General features: G+C 41.3%; 1 long non-coding RNA gene across 1 annotated transcript in view; it reads left to right on the top strand.

Moving 5' to 3' along the window:
* Positions 1 to 9,702, top strand: part of LOC138826670 (uncharacterized) — a 52,241-nt gene extending 42,539 nt beyond the window's left edge. The window contains exons 2-3 of the long non-coding RNA XR_011371806.1: positions 8,755 to 8,847; positions 9,570 to 9,702. This is a non-coding gene — a long non-coding RNA (uncharacterized lncRNA). The remainder of the gene's footprint in view (positions 1 to 8,754; positions 8,848 to 9,569) is intronic.
* The last annotated feature ends 11,001 nt before the right edge of the window (positions 9,703 to 20,703 follow it).

Raw genomic sequence — 20,703 nt, forward strand, 5'->3', positions numbered from 1 at the left:
CTTTATATCTCAGATTTTCATAGGTGCATTCATTAGGCTGAGGAAATTCACTTGTGGTCATAATTGAGGTTTTTTTATGAGCAGGTATTGCCAATGCTTCTCTATCAATTGAGAAGATCTTGTGCCTTTTCTTTATTCTATTAATATAGTATACTACATTTACTGATTTTCATGTATTGAACCACCCTTGCATTCTTGGAGTAAATCCCACATGATCATAAGATAAAATTCTATTAGTATGTTCCTAGATTTAATCTCTAGTATTTGTTGAAGTTTCTTTATTTTTGGCTTTTAGCAGTTTCACCACAACATATCTAATTGTAATTGGTTTTGTATTTTTCCTATTTAGGCTGAGGGTTTTTAAAAATTAATATTTGTAGCTTTAAGTCTTCTATCACTGTTTTCCTAAATCCTTATTGGCTCCTCCAATATTTGTTCTGTATTGTCTGTGTCTCCTTCCCCTGTGTTATGGTTTGAATATGAAGGCACTGCCGTCAGCTCATGTACGGAAGCCTTGGTGGCGCTGTTTGTGGACTACTGGAGGCAGTAGGTCCCTGGGGGCGTACCCTTGAGGGGCTGTATATTACCACTGGATCTTTCCTTTCCCTCTTCCTGAATTGTTTTAAAGAAGGCCAGGAAAAATACAGGTAGATGTAGCCTACTTTTGTCTAGGTTAGGGCACAGGCATGTCCCCTCCATTTAAAATAGGCTTCTGTCCCCAAGAAGCATGTTTTAAATGCTCTGTGTAATCCTGCATCTGTCTGCCCTTTTCTGCATTCTTATGTTACTGTGCAGCTGATTTTCATACACTCAAACAAATGACAAATGGTAAATAAATACCTGACATTTAGGCTTTTAAATCACTGCTTCTCTTTGCAGGATTTTGGCTTCTCAAGTCCTGGCTCTCTCAGAAATCTAAGCATCATTGTCTCCTTACTCCACATGACTGTTGAAAGTACTGCTCAGACTCCTGGCTTCTGACTACTGATGCCTGGCTTGGTCCTCCTTCTTAAATGCTTTGCTTTTGTTGTTGTCATTTATATTTCTGGTATTCTGATCCTTTCAGATTGGTAAATGCCTGCAAGAAAATGCTGAGTAGAGTGTGGAGCAGGCTTCTGTGAGTTTGTCTTCTCTCCAGGTCTTGTGGTTTGGGCTGCCTCCCTAGCTCCTCGCTGGCATTGAGGTTTCCCAGTCATTCTTGGTGACTGGTTTGTTCACTTCAGGTTACTTGGCCACTACTATAAGTGAGGCTCTCACAGCTACTCTGGGCTGTGTCTATAAATGAGAGAAGTCAGCAAGGAGAATTAAGTAATCTCCTTACCACAGAGACTTCTGGGGAAAAACTTCCTTCCCTTCAGCCCCCAACGCACCCATCTTCCAGTGCTTGTTATGTCTTCCTTCCTGTCACTTCCTGTCAGTTGGCTCTCTATTTCAATCCATCACACTTTAGACTGTAATATCAGGGTTATACTGAAGGTGTAAAGTAGCAGTATGTGTTTATGACCAGTGGGAAGGAAAGGACTGCAGGGGGAGAGTAACAGGGATGAACATGATTCAAATTATACAAATATTTAAAAATAGAACGAAACGCATTATTTTATAGAAGTAATAAATGCTAATTAAAAGAGTTGATAATCTTATCTATTAGGGATATAGCCTAAAACATTTAGAAATTAAATAATGGATACTTCTTTGAAATAATCTTGCAGAGAGATTTATTTTATATCAGAGTATCTGAATGTCAATAATAAAAACAAGCATATAATGAAAGTCACAACCACAAAATAAAAATTGCACCAACCTGCCACAGACTGAAAATCAGGAAATGCTCCTAGGCCACTATATAAAGACCTGACGATGATGCTCCTCTCAGCCTCCAGTGACGTCAGGCTCTGCATCCTTTACAAATGCAGGTGTAGATTTGCTCATGATCATATCCTACCTGATAACTTTGAAAAAATGAGCACATTGTTAGACAATGATTTTCCCGGATTCCTAGGCCACAGAGGAGCAGCAGCGTCCCCTGAGGAGTTCTCTAAGCTGCCACATTCCCTTGCTCTTGGACTGCTGTCAGGCTGGGAAAACACACATTAAAATCAGGACTAACCTTTACTGAAGACTGCCCTGTGCAAAGCCTATTGCTAGATGGTTCTCCTGAGTTACTTTACTTAATCCTCCTAGAAACCTGTAATTATTATTTCAGTATTCTTCCCTTTGCAGGTGGGAAGACTGAGGTTTATAAAGCCTGAAGAGCTAGAAGCAAGGTGGCAGTTACCAAGTGACCACAGTGGGACCTAATCCCCAGGTGTCTTAACACCATAGTCCCCCTCTGATGAAGAATGGTTCTTGAATCAGTATTCTCAGTATGCATCGGTATTCTCTGCAGGCTTGTCAAAACTTGCAATGCTCTGCCCCACCCTCTGAGTAACTGATTCAAGAAATATGGGGTGGACCTGAAGTTCTTATTTGACACTTTCCCATTTGACTCTGGAGCTTCCAGTCCAAGGACCACACTGAGAAACACTGCACTGGGGAGAACAGTCATGTGATTTGTTGCCCTCAGATGTCTACATGAATCTCTAGTTCCTCCTGGATCTGGAGGAGTCAAAGACTGCTTCATGATAGGTTAGATGACCCATAGTTTTGAATAGTCTCACTTACAGAGTTGGTCCCTGTTAGCTGTTAAAGACAATGCCTCTGCCCCTAGGCCTGGAATGCACTCAGCCCTTCTTGTAGGCCAGCAACAGGTTGGCAACTTTCCCTTCAGCCACAGGTTGCCTGGTCTCTGTTCCAAATTCATTTTAATGCTGTCCTTGCGCTCTTCAGCTCAAGGCGAGTGCTCTACTGCTTGAGCCACAGTGCCACTTCCAGTTTTCAAGTGGTTTATTGGAGATAAGAGTCTCACGGACTTTCCTGCCTGGGCTGGCTTTGAACCATGATCCTAAGATCTCAGCCTCCTGAGTAGCTGGGATTACAGGCGTGAGCCCGGCTTGAGAAACTCTTTAGTACCGCTTAGGACTTCACAGTGAGTCCATTGGAGCCTTCCTTGAGAAGACCACATGTAGCTATTATGAACTTTTGTCTTCTCCTGCCCCACAGAGGTCTCCATTCTTATTTCCACAGTCATTACCCTGCCCCCCTCCACACACCAGATGCTCTCTTTCCAGGCCCTTGTGCACAAGGTACCTACAGCCACACTTTCTTGTATTCAAGAGGATGAATTAGGTGATAGGTTGAGTGATGTGTGGAGGGGGCTGTACTGCTTAGCAGTGAAGAGCCAGCCCTCCAACCAACCCAGCTGTTGTGTTTCCATGCTGGATGGTCTTATAGAAATTTCTTTACTACTCAGTGCCCTAATTTCTCCACTAAACAAATAGAGACAACACTATCCCCCATGTCACAGATGTCTGGAATGTTGAATTACATCCCATGCAAAGGTCTTAATAAGGTCTGGCATGAACTGAGAGGCAACCAAGTTGCCATGGCGAAGAACTCCATGAAGTCAGAAATCTTGGAGAAAGTGCAGAGGAAGGACCTTTGAAGTGATCTGGCTTGTGTCCAGATCTTGCAGTTTGGGTAGCAACTATCTCCCTGGGAGGAGTGGGCTGGGCAGAGGTATGGCGTTGGGGTGAAGATGGCTGGGAGGAATCTCTAGCAGAGACTTCCCCTGGCCTCTTCTCTCAAACACTCAGGCAGGCTAGAAATCACAGGAGGCCTCAGCTTCCCTTCTCTGGTACACCATCCTGCAGATGGTGCATGTCTCTTTTAGGCCTCATCAGGCTCTGATAGTATATGCAGAGTGCAGGGAACTGATTTTCTCCATGTGTGTGATGAGAAATGTTCTCTCGGTATGGCAGATAGTCAGTGGATTTTGGATAAACAAGTGGATATGTGAATAAAATATTTTCCAACTACAGAACAGTCCGTGGCATAGTAAGACCAGTATAAACATGGTTTGTACAGCTCTGTTACTTAGTGAGTGCTCCATGGACCAGCAGCCTCCCTCTCATCTGGGAACTTAGTAGAAATGCAGAACCTCAGGCCCCCCTCAAACTGCAGAATCAGTGCCTGCGTCTTCACAAGACATCCCTCACTCTGCAGTTTGAGGGGACTGAGCTACTGATGAAGAGAGAGCCTTGGGAGGGGCTTGTACCCTGGTCTGTGTCTGATCCACATGGGTGATTTTACTCCCTGTGAGTCTTATTTTTCTACACCTGCCAAATGGGCATCAGCATGTTCACAGATTTGTGACAATTAATGGATGTAAAGAGCCTTGGACAGTGCTTGGAAATGGTACATGCTCAAAATATATTAGCACTTATGACCACACCATGTCCCTTGGACTAGCCATGAGACCATGAAGGCAGTAAAAATAATGCACCAAAAAAAATCCAAATAAACACTGCGCCCTTGCCTTTCCTCCCCAGACCTGGTAACTAGTGAGGGAACGTCTGGTTTCTAGGCTGCCCCTTCCTGCTTGGGGCTCCCTCACAGGGACACTGCTGACGTGAGTGGCACGGCCTTCCTCTCAGCTGTCAGCCCAAGCCCAATGCTTCCTGGAGCTGAGGACACCAGCCAGACAGCAAGAACCACCCTTTCCCTGGAGTTGAGTCATGCTATCTCCATTCAGACAGGGATCAGGACAGGTGGGGGACTCCAGGAGCCAGAGGAGATGCCCTAGGCAAAGGGATGGGTGACTCAGGAGCCAGCATGAGTCATGTGGATTACATAAGAACAGATCAAGAGTATTCAAATGCCACACAGGCCCAGATCTGTCCCCGCAGACTGGAAAGGGGGACTGTCAAGAAGTTGACTTGCCTGGAGACATGTCCTGGAATCTCTATGCCCAAGGAAGATATCTTTATCATCACCATCATCATCATTGATGTGGTTATTATTTGAATCAGGTAAATTGTTTTTCAAGGGGGAAAAAAACTGTAGGTAACTTACTTTAATAAGGAGATAGAGATTAATTAGCACCTAGGCACTGGAAAAAAGCAATAAGAACCTCCTTCATAAGAACCAGGTTAAAAAAATTGTGGAGTCAGACTCAAAAGAAATATAATAGAGAAAATAGACTGACATAAAGAGTGCAGGAATGCAGCCTTTTACTAAGTTAACAAAGTTCTTCTGTACTCTGTACTCTAGAGAGGGCTGGGTGCCCACCCTTTGACCAGAAAGCAGAAACTAGAAACAGCTTTCTGATGGCAAGTAGTCTAAGAAAAGCTTGAGACATTGAATCTTCCAGGTTTATGCTAAAGACCCAATATTGAACAACAAAGCTGGTTATGAAGAGGAAAATGTTGACTAAATCCCTACTTAAAATAGGGAAATACTGAAAATGTCCTTTAAGTTCAGGTCTGCAGTTCTGTTGATCTTATAAATGGTAAATCTGTGGGCCATTTAACTGTAGAAAAAGATGATTTGATTTGAGAGTTCTCAATGTCATAGAAGATGTTATTGGCGATCTGCTTGGTTAGATGATAAAGCAGAAAATAAGATCTTTTTAAGCGTTATGGTCAAAGCAACATTAACAACAACAACAAAAGATCACTGTGGTCTTCAAAAGAATGGAACGAAACATAAAATATTACTAGTGGTCACTGGGGAATCAATGAACACTTCCCCGTTGGATGAAATGTTTAAACTTTCCACATTAGTATTGCTTTCATAATATCAATATGTGTATAAATTAATGTAAATATATATGTAAATGTAAAATAAACAAATATATAATACATAAGTAGTCTAGAAAACATACAACATAAATAGTATCCTATGATTTAGACTGTAAGATTAAGTTTAAAGGGAGGAAATGCTAGCTAGTACTTTATATTCACACATCGTAGGCTCGTTTTTATTTATGCACAAATGGTGACCAGCAAACAAAGACTAGCCAATTCACAACTTTAGTACCTTGTACTTTAGAACAAAAATCTGGGTGTATAATGTGAGCCCTATTAATACTGTGGATTAAATATTTCTTTGTGAAGAACACTGGTTTTCTTATTGCTGAACTAGCCAGGCAACAACGTTTACTTGTAGTAGTTACAAGTCTTTTGACCTTACAGTAGGTCAGTCAAGTGACATCGGAATTGGTACTTCTCATCCCCACCCTCACAGTAAATGCCAGTGGACTGGGTTATTCGAGGATCAAATGTCCTCATCCTGTCCAAAGAACAAATCCTTTGGCATTCCCAATTGAAACATAGTTGTGGAACTCCAAGTCTTCCTGGCTGTCAACAGGGCGTGGCCCTATGTCCTGAAACTCAAAATGGTCAGTTGTACCTTCCTTACAGACTCCAGAAATGTATTTTCAGTAAAATAGTGGCTCTGAAGAGAAGAAAATAGACAGAACCTAACATAGATATCTTGATATCAACCACAGCTTAGTGCTCTGACCCTTTTAAGTATCAGTGACTAGTGGAAACACGCTTCACTCATTGGGAGGCCCAAAACTCTTTCCAAATCTCGGTCCTTTATGAAACAGCCTTCACATCCTTGTGTCCGGGTCTGTTTTTCCTCCTGTGGTCCTCTTATCAGGGTTGGCCAACATCACAAATGTAGCCAACCGCCTCCTTTTGTTTGTTTGTTAATTTTATCCTCCCTTAAGCTAAGAATGAGTTTTTATTTTTGACAAAATGTTTTGAAATGTTTATGCAAATATATGGGCTGCCTTTTGGCCTCAGTTTTGCTCAAAATATTTATTTGCTGGATTCTTACAGAAGCATTTCCGGAAAGTTTTCATTGTTCCCACCCCGGCCCCCAGGTCTGATTTCCTGTCTGTAGTATTGTGACAGATCTTGTTGGCATCCTTGTTCCGTTCTGCCCCTTCCCCACAGTTTTTCCATACAAGCTGCCAGAATACATACCAGAGCACATTTCCCCTTGCTCAGAGCCTTCCAATAGTTGCTCTTAGATTAAACAGAGACTTCATCTTGCTGTTCAAGCCTCAAGGCTCTACTACCTCTACCAGCATTACTAGCATCTCTCCCACTGGCCCTGTCTTCACAGCTGACCTTTCTGTCCTTCTCATATGAAGTTTTCACACATGAATATAAGCAGGGACCTGGTCTGGATGACATATTCCCTGGATGGTATCTGGTACATCATCGGTGTTTACTACATATTTATTGACTAAAAATAAATCACCTTGACTCTTCATAGCAGCCCTATCAAAAGGTATTTTTATCACCATTTTATAGGTGAATAAAAAAAAGATTCAGAATAGAGGAAAGTCCAGCAAGTAGTAGAATTGGGAGGGGAGCTCAGATCTTTCTGCTACTCTATTCCATGGTGCTTTCCATTTCAACAAAACTGCCCCCTGCAGTAATGCCAGGGCTGAATCATGGGTTGTGTGAATGCATGAACTTCCCATGGGTCTTGATCTAAGCTATCTGTGGTATTACATAATTCCCATTAACGTTTTCCTACACTTGGAAAACCAGAGTCTAGCTTTTAGCTAGAGAGTCTTGTTTTCCTGTTGGAACATCTCTGTGTGGAAGGATTCAGACACTTGCATTTCTTCCTTCCTCACTAGGAAGCACAGGGCCCCCTCTCTAGCCAGAAGTCTGAGTTCCTGCTTATTTCTATTCATTTCATTGAGTCCTTGTGCAATACCAGGTTTTGGTTACCAGCTGAAACAGGTGGTTCAAGGGAGGGGAGAGATTTAACACATCCTGATTGCCTTGCCATTTGTGTGCTTCATGAAGACCTCATGATTGCTACTCTGCTGATTCTGAGGATAGAGATTCAAAGCCCAGGCAGACAAATCCAAAAGACTCTTTTATCTCCCATTAATCAGAAAAAAAATTTTTTTTGTCGGTCATGGGTCTTGAACTCTGGGCCTGGGTGCTGTCCCTCAGCTCTTCAGCTCAAGGCGAGTGCTCTACCACTTGAACCACAGCACCACTTTTCACTCTGCTGACTCTGTACCTACATTATCATGCATCTAGTGTTTTTCTTTAAATCATTTCACAATTTTTGATATTTATATGGCACTCTGTGGACACAGGATCAAATTCTGTGGCGGTGCTCACAAAGTCCTTTATAATATGCTTGGCCTGTGTCTGAACCCTTTTGATATCACCCCTCATTTCCCTAAGAAGTTTTAGGTCACTATAGTGTTTCTCTGTCGCATGGTTCAAGCACTTCGTTCAAGTCCTTGTGCTAGACATTTCAATGACTTCTTTTTTTAATAAGTTTTTTATTGTAAAAGTACAGTTACATGAGCAAGGTAATGAGTACATTCTTATCAAGCATTGTTGCCTCCTTTGTTTTCCCCCTACCATCCCTTTCCTCCTAACTCCACAATTATACTACTCCCGCCTAAATTGTAAAGATCATTTTTCAACATAGTAGTGTCTTGTACATCTCATTGTTACAATGGGCCAAACTGTATCCCTATTTAAACATTTTGTTTTTTCCCTTCCCCTCCCCCAATTATACCGACATCAACATCAAATACAGTGAAAACAGGGGTTATACCATGGGTGAGGAACATCCAAAGCAACAAAAAAATCATATGGTATGTTATAAATAAGTTAGAAACAATAGCAAGAAAGAAAAAACCACGTGTGTCCCTATCTTGAGGTTCATTTCGCTTAACTTCATTTGGTCATATGTATATAGCTTTTGACCTTTTCTACTTGTCTCAGACATAGACTAGTTATTGCAAATAAGGGAAACCATGGGACTTCTGTTTCTTTGGGCCTTGTTTACTTCACTTGCCTTCTTTAACACTCTTTCCCTTAGTGAGGAAGCGAGCTCTTTCTCTCTCCAAGAATTGAAGTAACCAATCAGTGTCTCACAGAAGAAGCCAGCTAGAACAGAGGTTGAAGAACAGAGGTATTGCTCTTGTGTTTGCTTTCTCCCTCATTTGTATTGTCAGTTCTAGCACCTGAAAAAAACCTTCCTCTCTCTTTAGGTCAAAAACCTTCAGATACAAGTCTAGGAGTTGCATGGACTCAATGCTTATTTTCCCCCCTTTATCAAAACCACTCAAGCGAGCACTTGTACCTGGAAAGCTCATATCAATCCTTGCTACCAGTATCACGGAACACCAGTGGGGAGGATTGTTGTGTTGCCTAGTGGAGAGAATAGAAACTCAAAAGAAAACTCTGTGTGTGTGTGTGTGTGTGTGTGTGTGTGTGTGTGTGTGAGAGAGAGAGAGAGAGAGAGAGAGGGAGAGAGAGAGAGAGACAGAGAGACAGAGAGAGAGACAGAGACAGAGACAGAGACAGAGAGACAGAGAGAGAGACAGAGAGAGACAGACAGACAGACAGACAGAAGAGAGGAGGAGGAATACCTTGGCACACTTTTAAATAATCAAAAATAAAGGGTCCTGTTTATTTACCTTTTTACCTGGTGCAAACTCCTATTTATCCAGTCAACACATTTGCTTTGCTGCTTTTATTTACCCCTTGAGGCTGTCTCTCAAGGCCACAGAATGAAAGGGCTGCAAGCAGTAAGCCATCCGTAAGCCAGCCTGCCATTCCGTCTCTTTTCTTGTACAACGGTTATTTGTAAACTAATCAATAAAACTTTTCTTATTTTGTTTACTCCTTTAGAACTCTTCAGCCGCCTGCTGAACCATGAAGAAAACTTAAAATAGTTATGATCTTCCCTCTGAGCCTCTGCTGCTTCCCCATAGAACCTGAAGCCCGTCTGTGGTGTTTATACTCAGGGCCATGTGAAGCTAATCTGTATGGAAATAAAGGATAGAAATATTCAGATTGAGTTTTACTAAGTGAACCTGAGGTTTTCTGTTCAGCAAAATAGGCCAGGTAAATGCGTTTCTGATACAGAATAAATCACAGGTTTGAAGACCTATATTTCTCTTTTGCCATTTTGCTTAGAAAAGAAGAATTCACGGCATCCACATAGACTGTGCGGAGCAGCACAAGGTCCTCTCCAGTAGTCTGCACACTGCCCTCCCCTGAAGCCAGAACTCTCTTCCCTTTTAGGGTCTGAAAGTCCTGGGTTCCCAATCTATGCCAGTCCATACTGGGGGCTTGGGAGAAGCCAAGGAAGACAGTAAGGAAAAGTCAGGGATGTATTTATAAAAACAAGAACCTTCAAAGCCAAGCTTTGAGTCTTCTCTCAAGGATGGGACCCAGTCCTCTGACAGACTACACTACACACTTTGTAAGCACAAAGGCTGAGACACGTAGCTATATGTGTGCTGCTGTACTGTACTGGAGAGGCTCCAAAGCCAGCCTGAGTGATGGTGTGTATGCAGGACCTCTGACTGGCTGGAACTTCAAGGAGCTGGAGGACAGGACACAGGCATTGCGCTTGACATTGGGCTTCTGATGAAGGTAGGAGGCCAGGCAGATGACTCAATTTCTGCAGGAAAATTTGTGTAGACGGTGTCAGCACATGCCTTCTCAACCCTGGCACGGATTCTCTTGTGTGAAGAAGTCTTCCATGACTAGGTAGTTAATGACAAACTCTACAGAACTGTCAACTCTCCCTCAGATCCTAGACCTAAGAGATGGATGATGGCAGTCAGGACGGGCCAAGCTATGCTGCAGACAAGTAAGCTCCAATTCCTAGGGGCTTAACATAGTATCTCTGTTTCTTTCCATTCCCTCTTCTATACTGTTCAACAGGGATCTCTGCTCATGGGAGTCATGTAAGGTCCCCCAACTGATGGAGGTTTCTCTCAGCATGTATTTCTGCAATCACTTAAACACAGAGAGGGAACATAGCAAATCATATATATTGTGTTTTCAATCTCTTACCAGAAAGGTTACATACTAATTATGTTCACATTGTCTAAAACAAGTCACAAGGGCAATAATCACAAGATAATCTTGCCAAGTACAGAACACAGGTGTTTGGGGAGAACACCGATGGCTTTTGTAAGCTGTTCAGAGTAGTAGTAGGAACTGTGAATTCATCTCTTGGTCATTAGACATAGCTCTAGTAGAAAGCTGATTCAGTAGGGCAAGAGACTAAACCAAGCAAACCCTAACAAACCAAGGAAACAGTGAGTGCTCCCCAGAGTCCATTCCTACCATTGAGCATTGCTGTTATGACAAGAATCTCTGACCAAGTGAGCAGGAAGATTTGCTTCCTAGCATGTATGTCTCCAACTTTCCAACTTTTCCTTTGTCTTCCATCCTAAGTATGGTGGTCCTAGAAAGTAACCTTATTTGAATGATTAATAATCAGCTGTATAGTCCTCCTTTGTGAAAGTCAAAGGTAACATTAGGACCTTCTTCTTTTATTTAAGTTACAGAATCACATCTGACACAAACACAAAAATGTCAAAGTGCTAAGAACATTCTTTTCATTATTATTATTTTTACCAGGAATATCAGTCATTTAGACAACAAATGTTTGTTTAGTGCCTACACTGCTATGTAGTGAACAGTGAAGACAAAGTCATTTCTAATGGGACACCTAGACATGAATAAGTAGACAAATAAATGTATGGTGGGATTTGGGGTAATGAAAGCCTTTAAAGAAAAATAAAGCAAGGAATGAGTGTGATGAGTGACATGTTGTCTTTACTGATGGTAGTCAGAGATGCTTCTGTAAAGAGGTAATATTTGGATTAAGAAATGAACAAAGTGAGTGAGTCATTAGAAAGTTTCAGGGAGAGAATGTCAAGCAGAGAGAGCCACAGATTTAAAAACTGTGATGTAGAAATGAAACTGATAGGTTTATGAGCAAGAAAGACAACACGGGGAAGCAGAGAGAAGTAAAGGATGTAAGTCCTGAGAGGTAGGGAGAAACAAGATTGTGAAAGACACTGCAGAGATGCTGGATTGCTGGTATTGCAGTTGTATGAAAGGAAAGTGATAGGATAGACCTATACATCAGAGTTGTGTGCATGTACATTTGTGTAGGTGTGTATACATTAAAAATAATGATAGATCATTTTTAAAACCAAGCTTAACCGCACTTCTTATGGCAAATCAACTTCGAAGACAATTTGGAAGGAGGGAGACTAGTTAAATATAATTTACTAAACATGAGTCGCTATAGAGGTGGCCATGTGAAACAAATTTTAATGTCTTAAACATTTGATGATGGATTGAATATGAGGGCAAAGGAATGAGAGAAATCAAGGCTAACTCCTCACATTTTTTTAACCAGTAATACCAGTCATTATTTGAGTAACTAATTAATCTATGGAAATGCTATTTGGTAAAAGGAATGATTTTGAGGCAGGTAGTCACAAATTCTGCTCTGCATCTATTGTTAGTGATGCTTGTTAGACATCTGAGTGAAAATATAAAGTATATGGTTGATGATATGAGTCTGGAATCCATGGAGATATTAGAGGTAGATATGAAAGAATGAGATGGACCTCTTCAGCAAAAATAAGTATTCAAGCTATGAGTGTAGATATGAATGAGAAGAGAATTAAGATGATAATCTTCAGGCAAACCAATATTAAAGATTGGGAAAAGATATAAGAATTGGATTGACCTGTGATATAGGAGGAAAAACGTGAAACTATAATGAAAACTCCAAAACTCTCAAGAAGACAAGACCTGGCTAAATATGCCAAAAGACATCCATAATTAAAAGAGTTTCACTCTTTTAATTGAATGATGGCCAACATTGGGGTGTGCTGCAAAGTTGTTTTAGTCTAGAGATAGGGAGGATACTGAAGTATAATGAAAGGGTGGTAATAAAATGGGTAGAGTTACTGGAAAGAGTTGTGAGATGAAGTGGAAACTTTGGGAATCTTTGATTATCACTAACTGTGATTTCAGTAGAGAGTTGATAGAACAGAGAGTTGGGTAAATGATAAGAGGATGATGGCTTTAAGTAGGACCAGTGGTTCTGAAACCATGATAATGGGGCAGAAGAGAAGGCCATATATATATATGTATATGTATATGTATATATGTATGTATGTGTGTATATATATATGCATATATTCTCCCAATAAAATAAGAATCAAAATCATCTCTTGAATGAACCCTGACTGAGGAATGAGAAGAAGATGTTAATTATCTGGATAGATGGAAATAGGCCTTGACTGGGAACTGTGGTTGACTTTTCAGTGCTATTGGAGGCCCACTTGAGTCATGTGGTCATAAATCTGGAGTGAAACTAGTCATGTGGCTATGACTCTTCTTAGCTACAGTATGATTCCTAGGTACAGACACAAAGCAAGAAGAGCAATGTTGAAACAGAGATGATCTATGATAGAAAGGGATTTGAGATAGGAGGAAATTCATGTACACATGGATCATAGAAGCTGTGGGAAGAATCCTAGCATGGCTAGGACCAGGGTCCCTAATGGGGTATTATTAGTGGGGTATTAGCACTGTTTTTTGGGTGGGGGTATATGTAGATTACAGGAAGTAATCTGGTTCTGGTGAGAAAATCTGATGTGGAAATCTAGCTACTGGAAGTGATGCAGATAACATATAAATCTAGTTTATAACTTAAAAAGATAGCTGATGTATATTGGAGGAAAAACCCTACAAAGCCATTATTTGTTGGGGGCAAAAATCTAACAAGACAACATTGAACATTATTTTTAGACTCAATGTACTGAAAATAATGAAAACTATGGTGGTGTTGGTGGGAGTGATTTACTAATTTCAGTCATTTAAATTATGTGGGCTACTGAGTGTGCATTGACCCTCTTCAGAGCCAGTTTTTTCCTCAAAAATCTTAAGAAATTTATGCTATTCATTATTTGTAAAGAAGTCTTACTGTTTGACAGAATGTGAGTTTTTTAAAGGAAACAGATTTGAGGTTAATTGTTATAGTAATCTCTGTATCTGGCTCATAGTGCCCAACTTTTTGAATGTGTTAGGAGAGATGCATATAGAAGAGAATGGGAAATACTAAAGATTCCACATGATAGTACAGATGATAGTACAGACTGCAGAGCATGGCCTTGAAGTGCTGTTCCATTAATAGTTGTGGTTGTTGTGAATTTTTGTGGTATTTTGTACTTCTCGTGCTCACTGGAGGGGTTGGTGAACATCTGGACACCCCCATGCTTGTATGTTCATCATGCAAATGGCATCCAACATAAGTGATTATGGAAAAAATCACTGAGGAGGGTGTTGTGGACTGTTACGTTAGCAAATAATGCGGGTGCTTGTTATAGCTTCGGTCCCAATGAATCACACCTGCCTGTACACATGACCCTTAGCAATGTGGCTTTGCTACTCTTTCCATTGTGAAGTGGGAGTTTGGTTCTCCATGCTCTGAATCTGAGATAGACATGCAACTTGCTTGGACTCAAATATGGAGTGACATGGTGCAATTTCTGAGTCTAGGCCTTGAACCTTTACTCTGTCCTGGAACAGGCTGTCTCCATGTTGAGATCTTGGCTTGTCTTTTGGAAGATGAGAGCTGTATGGAGTGAGGGACCCAGCAGGCAGCCAGCAGCTAGCAGCCACCCATGTGAATGAGGCCCCCTTGAATCTGCCAAACCATTAAGTCATTAGCAGACTGCCGCCACATGAAGGATCCAACTTAAGACCAACAGACGACAGGCCTGACTGAACTCAGCCCGAATTTGCAACCTGTGGTGATTATAGGCTAGCAACAATGATTATTGTTTTAAGCCACTGAGTTTTAGGGTGGTTTGTTACACAACAATAAATAATTGATGTGAAGAGAAAGCGTCACTAACAACAAAGAGAGGGAGAAAAGGAATGTTTGTTAGTACCCACTTCATGTTGAGCAATCCACAGAATATTATCTAGATTTTGCTTAATTACACCTCTCTGAGGAGAAGGTATCATTTTCTTCACAGAGAGAAAACTGGAGGTCAGAAGAGTTCAATAATTGGTTCAGAGTCTCCTATCTAACAAGTAACAGAGCTAAGATGAGAACGCAGGATCTATCTTCATGCCTGAATTGCACTCGTTAAATATATGATTTCTAGCTTCAGCTCTCTTACAAAACAGCTACATATGTTTTAGCAGATCTTTATCCTACCCAAACTATTGTTTATTTTATAATTCTAATTATCTCACTTCAATAAGTAACTAAACAAATTTACTTAAACGAGAAACTTATCCTTGTGACTAATAACTGTGTTCAAATATGTACTGAATGCTTTCCCTGGGATGAGCTATCTCCTGATTGCTTTGAATGAAGGTACTGAATCCTGGCAGTGACTCTACTGAGATGAAGCTACAATCATTGTCAGATCCATTTTACAGACAGAGAAAAGCAAAGCTTGGGAGACTAATGTTGGTTAATGTCACCAAAGAAATAAATGATTAGATACAAGTTTTCAACCTACCAACTGAACACTTCTACACAAGGCTAGAGAGTCTACACCAATGACATATTTGCCAGCAGATATTTGACAAAATTTGGAGATACTTGTCATTTCCCTGTCTGGGGACATGTGGTACTGGTGACTGGTAAGCAGAGACCAAGATGCTGCTAGGTCTCTAGAGTGCACAGGGCAACGCCTACCTAATCTAGCCCAATATCAACAGTGTCAAGGCTAAGAGAAAGCACACTGGGCTATTCTACTTTCCTAAATAGAAAACAAGAAACAAGTACTACTTGCAATAAATAGAAATTCATCAAGAATTAAAACAATGGTTCAGAATCTCTCTAAAAACTAGTATCATGACTATGCCTTGGATCTCTTTTATGGTTGTTGAAAAGGAGATATGCAAGTGTCAGAAAAATTGTAAAGACCAGCACTCTACAGAAGCTTCCCGCTTGGTGTAACCAGAAGAGCATAATGTTTATAACTGAAATTAAGCTTCCTTGTGCCATGCTGTGTTAGTCTACCACCGTGTCTTTGAGTCCACTGGTTATTATCCCATCCTTTGGGAAATATGGCCACTATCTTCTGGGAGGAAAATCTGCTCCCCAGGAACAAATCCATTACTTGTTTTGTAAATAAAGTTTTTTGGAGCGTAGTCATGCCCACTATTAAGTAATATTCTCAATTGTGCAATGGTGGCATAGGCCATATGGCCCAAAATACATATCTTTGCCACCTCCTGCCTAGAACTAGTCCTTGTACCTAGTTTCCCTCAGTAAACATTTGCTGAATGAATAAGGTCTTCAAAGCTACCACTTGTAGCACAAACTCTCCATTTCTTTCCCTCGAGTTTCCCTGGGCAGCACTGTCTTCCTCTTACCTCGTCCTATCCAGCTGGATTTATTTGTTTATTTATTTGTTTATATATTTCCACTTTGCTTAACACAAAGTGACAGCTCCATTTTTAAAAACAAACACTTGTCGGTCCTGTCGTTGATCACTATAAGCGGCTAAGTTTTAGGGCTCAGGGATATAAATGGATCTGCTTGAGAGCGGCCGGTGATGGATCACCGTCTTGTCGTGAGCCTGGGCTGTTGGTGTTCTCCCTGCGGCTGTTGATATTCACCGCACTCTCTCAGCTCCAGCGCCCAGGGATATATAATAGACACAGGACAGCCCATAAAAGTAACATCTGAAACTGCCGCAGAGCTGAGTATTGATTTATTCATTACTATAAATTTTTTGTCATTACTATGCAATTGCTCTATCTCAGGAAGAATTGATAGATTTGGTTGGAAGCTACAACCCACTGTGCAAAACTTTTTCCCCCTTCTATAATTTCCTGTAACTCTTCTAAAGAATCATTACTCCTTATTACGTAGCTCTGGCATGCCACCTATTTAGATAAATGCACGAACGAGTATGCAGTAAATATTCATAGTGGCCCATGTGTCAACAATATATGTCACTAATTAGATAATTTAGTGGGTCAAATAAATAAATAAGAAAGCAGAAGCTCACCCAGCAAAACGGTGAACTAAGACACACACTCCTCATAGGAGTCTTCGTGTGTAGGGCAGCTTTTCAAGCTCCAGGTTTCACCTGGTGCAGTGACAACTCATTAGAATGCCATAGGAAGGATACAAGGACCTGCTTCCTATGAGAAGGAAGAAAAACAACCCCACAAGAGCAGTGTGGGCCTTCTCAGCAAGGCTCTCCTTGATACCTCAGTAACTCGCTGAGAAATGGGATTGGAAGACAGAGGGCCTTCTTACCTCTTCCACCTCTTTGTTTCATTGAGTCTGCTATTTACAGTTGGGTCAGCACAAAGAGGACTTGGTGGACTGTCTGAATCCTGACCATTGATGAAGTTTCCTATTCTGTTTGGGCCTCAGGGTTCTTAGCTACAGAATGGAGCAGATAATAATATTGATGATAATGAAGAGGATGGTATTGTAGACATCCAGACAAGGTAGCATCATGGAAGCCCTTTGCAGAGTCTAGAATTCCAAAAAGACATGAACAGAACTGTTCTATTTTAATTTTAAGTAAGCAGTCTCAAAAAAAGTGAACTAGGAATACAAATCAACTCGTCTGATAATCAGGAAACTCAGAGCTATTGTTTATTGGGGTCCTCCACTGTATCTTGGACTAGCCTCTTCCTGTAGTTTACTCACTAGAACCCAGCTGAGTTAAGTAGAGATACTTTTTCTTTTACATTTGACAGATGCAGAAATTAGGGATACTTAGTGAACCTTGCCTAAAGCCAAGCTAACACATACCCCTGTCTGGCTTCACCCTCATGTTTACCATACTGCCAATAACCTGCCATGTTGCTCGTCTATCTTCCAATTTAAGGCAATTTTACTTATTTTTAAAATAAATTTAAAAATAAACAGATCTCGATTGAGTTGTCCAGATAGCTTGACTTTATTGAGCAAGTCAGAGTTCTCTTAACATGGATGCAGTTAGTTTGATAAAGGCTGTCCCTGGTGACCTTCTTGGTGTTGAATAGAAATAATTGGATCTACTGCATCCTGAGATCTGGCTGATTAGTTCTGAATGCACAGACCAAGACTTGGTCCTTCCTAGTGACAGGTGCAAATGTAATGGAGACAGATTCACTTTTATCAGACAGTGCAAGCCACGCCTTCAAGATGTGCTGGAACTAGTCATGGCCCCTAAGGGGTGTTAACTACTTGAATATGAATAGGATGAATCTGCACATTGCTGTGAAGCAATCTTAGAAAAAGTGAACTCACTCCTGTCAGCCCCAGAGGCAGCCATATGATCTGATCAAGGCACTACCTTCCAAGTTCAGGTTTATTTAGTCTTAACTAAGAGCATTTGTTAGATTATTGAGCAACTATTTAATTTCCAGTTGCTTTGTATCAGTAGTGATGGAAGATACCCAGAATTCAGGATGACTTGAAATGATTTTACTGTAACTGTTCACAGTGAAAATATGCAGCTGGATGGGCAAGTGAAAGGATGAACAGATGGGCAGATAGATGGTTGGGAATGCCTTAATTGTTTAGGCACTTTTCAAGCTTCCTTCTGACCTAGAAGAAGTCACAGGCCTATTTGTTAATCTTTCTTTCTTTCTTTCTTTCTTTCTTTCTTTCTTTCTTTCTTTCTTTCTTTCTTTCTTTCTTTTCTTTTCTTTCTTTTCTTTCTTTCTTTCTTTCTCTCTCTCTCTCTTTCTTTTTTCGTCGGTCATGCGGCTTGAACTCTGGACCTGGGTGCTGTCCCTCAGCTCTTCAGCTCAAGACTAGTGCTCTACCACTTGAGCTACAGCGCCACTTCCGATTTTCTGGTGGTTTATTGGCGATAAGAGTTTCACGGACTTTCCTGCCCAGGCTGCGTTTGAGCTGTAATCCTCAGATCTCAGCCTCCTGAGTAGCTAGGATGACAGGTGTGAGCCACCGGCACTTGGCCTGTTAATATTTTTTATAATGAAATTTGATACCTCAATCTCTTCAAGTTCCATGTTGATATACTCCTGTGGCAGTTTTCTCTTTACTGATAGCTGGAGTTCAGGACTGGTCTCTTGCCTGGGTTTTGTGTCTTAGCCAACCCTGTCAACTCTCACCAGAGTTGTACACACCCTGCATGAACTTAGGTCAGAGTTGTATGCTGTCTTTGTTTCTCCCAACCTCCCTGGGATCCACCCAGTATCATTTTCAGTGCCCACAGGAGCAGAGTTCTACACAGCGAATACACAAGTAGCTCATCATCAATGAAAGGCTGGTGGGTTGATTGGTTACTTGGTGGCCATATCCTTCATTCTTGTTCCTCCAAAATCAAGAATTATGCATGCTTCAAAATAAGTGGTCGTGGATGGAGGGAATAGGTGGTTTAGGTGATGAAGTAAAAACAAGCCATTAGGTGACAGTGTAGAAATGGTAGATGATTGAGTGTATGAGGAATAGGTGGAAGAAGCTGTGGACGAATGAATGGATGAATTACTGGATCAGTTACTGAGTTGGTATGTGCCTAAATAGTGGAGCCAATAAGTGGATGACTGATTAAAAGGGAGTATATGGGTAGATTCCTGCATGGGGAAATAAGTGAATGGATCAGTGAATGAGTAGAGGAATGCATGGAGGTATCACTGCTTGGAGAAAGCTTGGGAAGGGTCTAAGGGCAACTGAGTAAAAACCGTGGATGGTTGGACGGTTCTGCCCTGGAAGAGGATAGGCTGAGACTTTAACGCTGCCCTGATTACAGCCAAAGTAAACAGTCTTCTTGGTTTACAGAAATGATGTTGCTAACTTGAGGGAGATTAAAGGCATCACACCAAGGGCATGGAAAGTCTGACTGGCTGGCTAGAAGAGTGATAATGACCTGTGGTTTCCAAGCCGTGTTTATAAAATAACCAAAAAGGCAGTGAGTGTGTTTCTTGGGTTCCTTGAGGCCACAGTGGGGAGAGAGGTGAGCTCAGCAGGAGCAGCCGCATGTGAGTGGCAAGCCAGCGGAGCCCAGCAGAGTGCAGGACTGCCTCTAGGCTTCAGCCCTACACTGAGCAAACAAACTTGGGTGCTTTTCTTTCCTCCCCCCTCTTTCTCCTCTCCTCCCTCCCTCCTTCCCTTCTTTCTGCCCTTTCTTTCTTCCTACTTTTTTTTCTCATGAGCCAGCAGAGACAACTTACATCTAAAAACCTACATCTAGATACTGGAAACGGACTCACACTTTGCTTTGAAATTTAGAACTTTACCTGCTCAACTAGCTGGGAAATAATAGGGTAAGCAAGGGGCTTGGAGCCAAACAGTTATTGTTACTTGGTGAGCTTGGAAAGTTTCCTTTGCTCTCAAACTTCGCTTTATCTGCTGAAATTAATGGGCCAAGGGTATGAAATAAAAATAACTATCTTATTTGCTCCCTGCCAGAATGAGCAGAGATAATACAAAACATCTAAAGCTGATTAGCAAATCCTGGGTGTCTTATACATGTTAATAATTCTTTTTTGCTAATTTTTGAATCTTCTTTTTCATAATCAGGGAACACCAACCTATAAGAGACCCGGTATTCATCTGGCCTGTTGAAGGCTTCACAATAAAGGTGCAGACCTTAGTGTTCCCATACCCTTGTGTTGAAATGACCCAGCTCAGGTACTTCAGCCAAAATATTTAAGCCATTCTACCATGGGCTGTCTTTCCAAGATGGGAGGGAGGGACCATCAGTATCAACCAGCCTTTCCTCCATGCTACTACAGGAATACTAATATTATCTCACTAGAAATTTATAGCATCTCAACGACATTGATAGCTATGTATTTACTGCCCTCCCCCACCCCCATAAATCATCTTGGTTCACTGAGGCCAGGGTCTGAGATGAGATCATGCTGGTGAGATACTCTCACTGTGCTCTGAGTTTCTTCTTTCATAGCACTCTCATGGTGGACAGTGGTGGCTGTGTAATGTCTTTTCCTCCCAGTAGACAGTGAGTTCTCTACGGAATCAGTTCTGTTAACTTATTGG

This window comes from Dipodomys merriami, unplaced genomic scaffold, assembly GCF_024711535.1.
Source record: "Dipodomys merriami isolate MVZ:Mamm:240054 unplaced genomic scaffold, mDipMer1.0.p SCAF_148, whole genome shotgun sequence".
NCBI lineage: Eukaryota > Metazoa > Chordata > Mammalia > Rodentia > Heteromyidae > Dipodomys > Dipodomys merriami.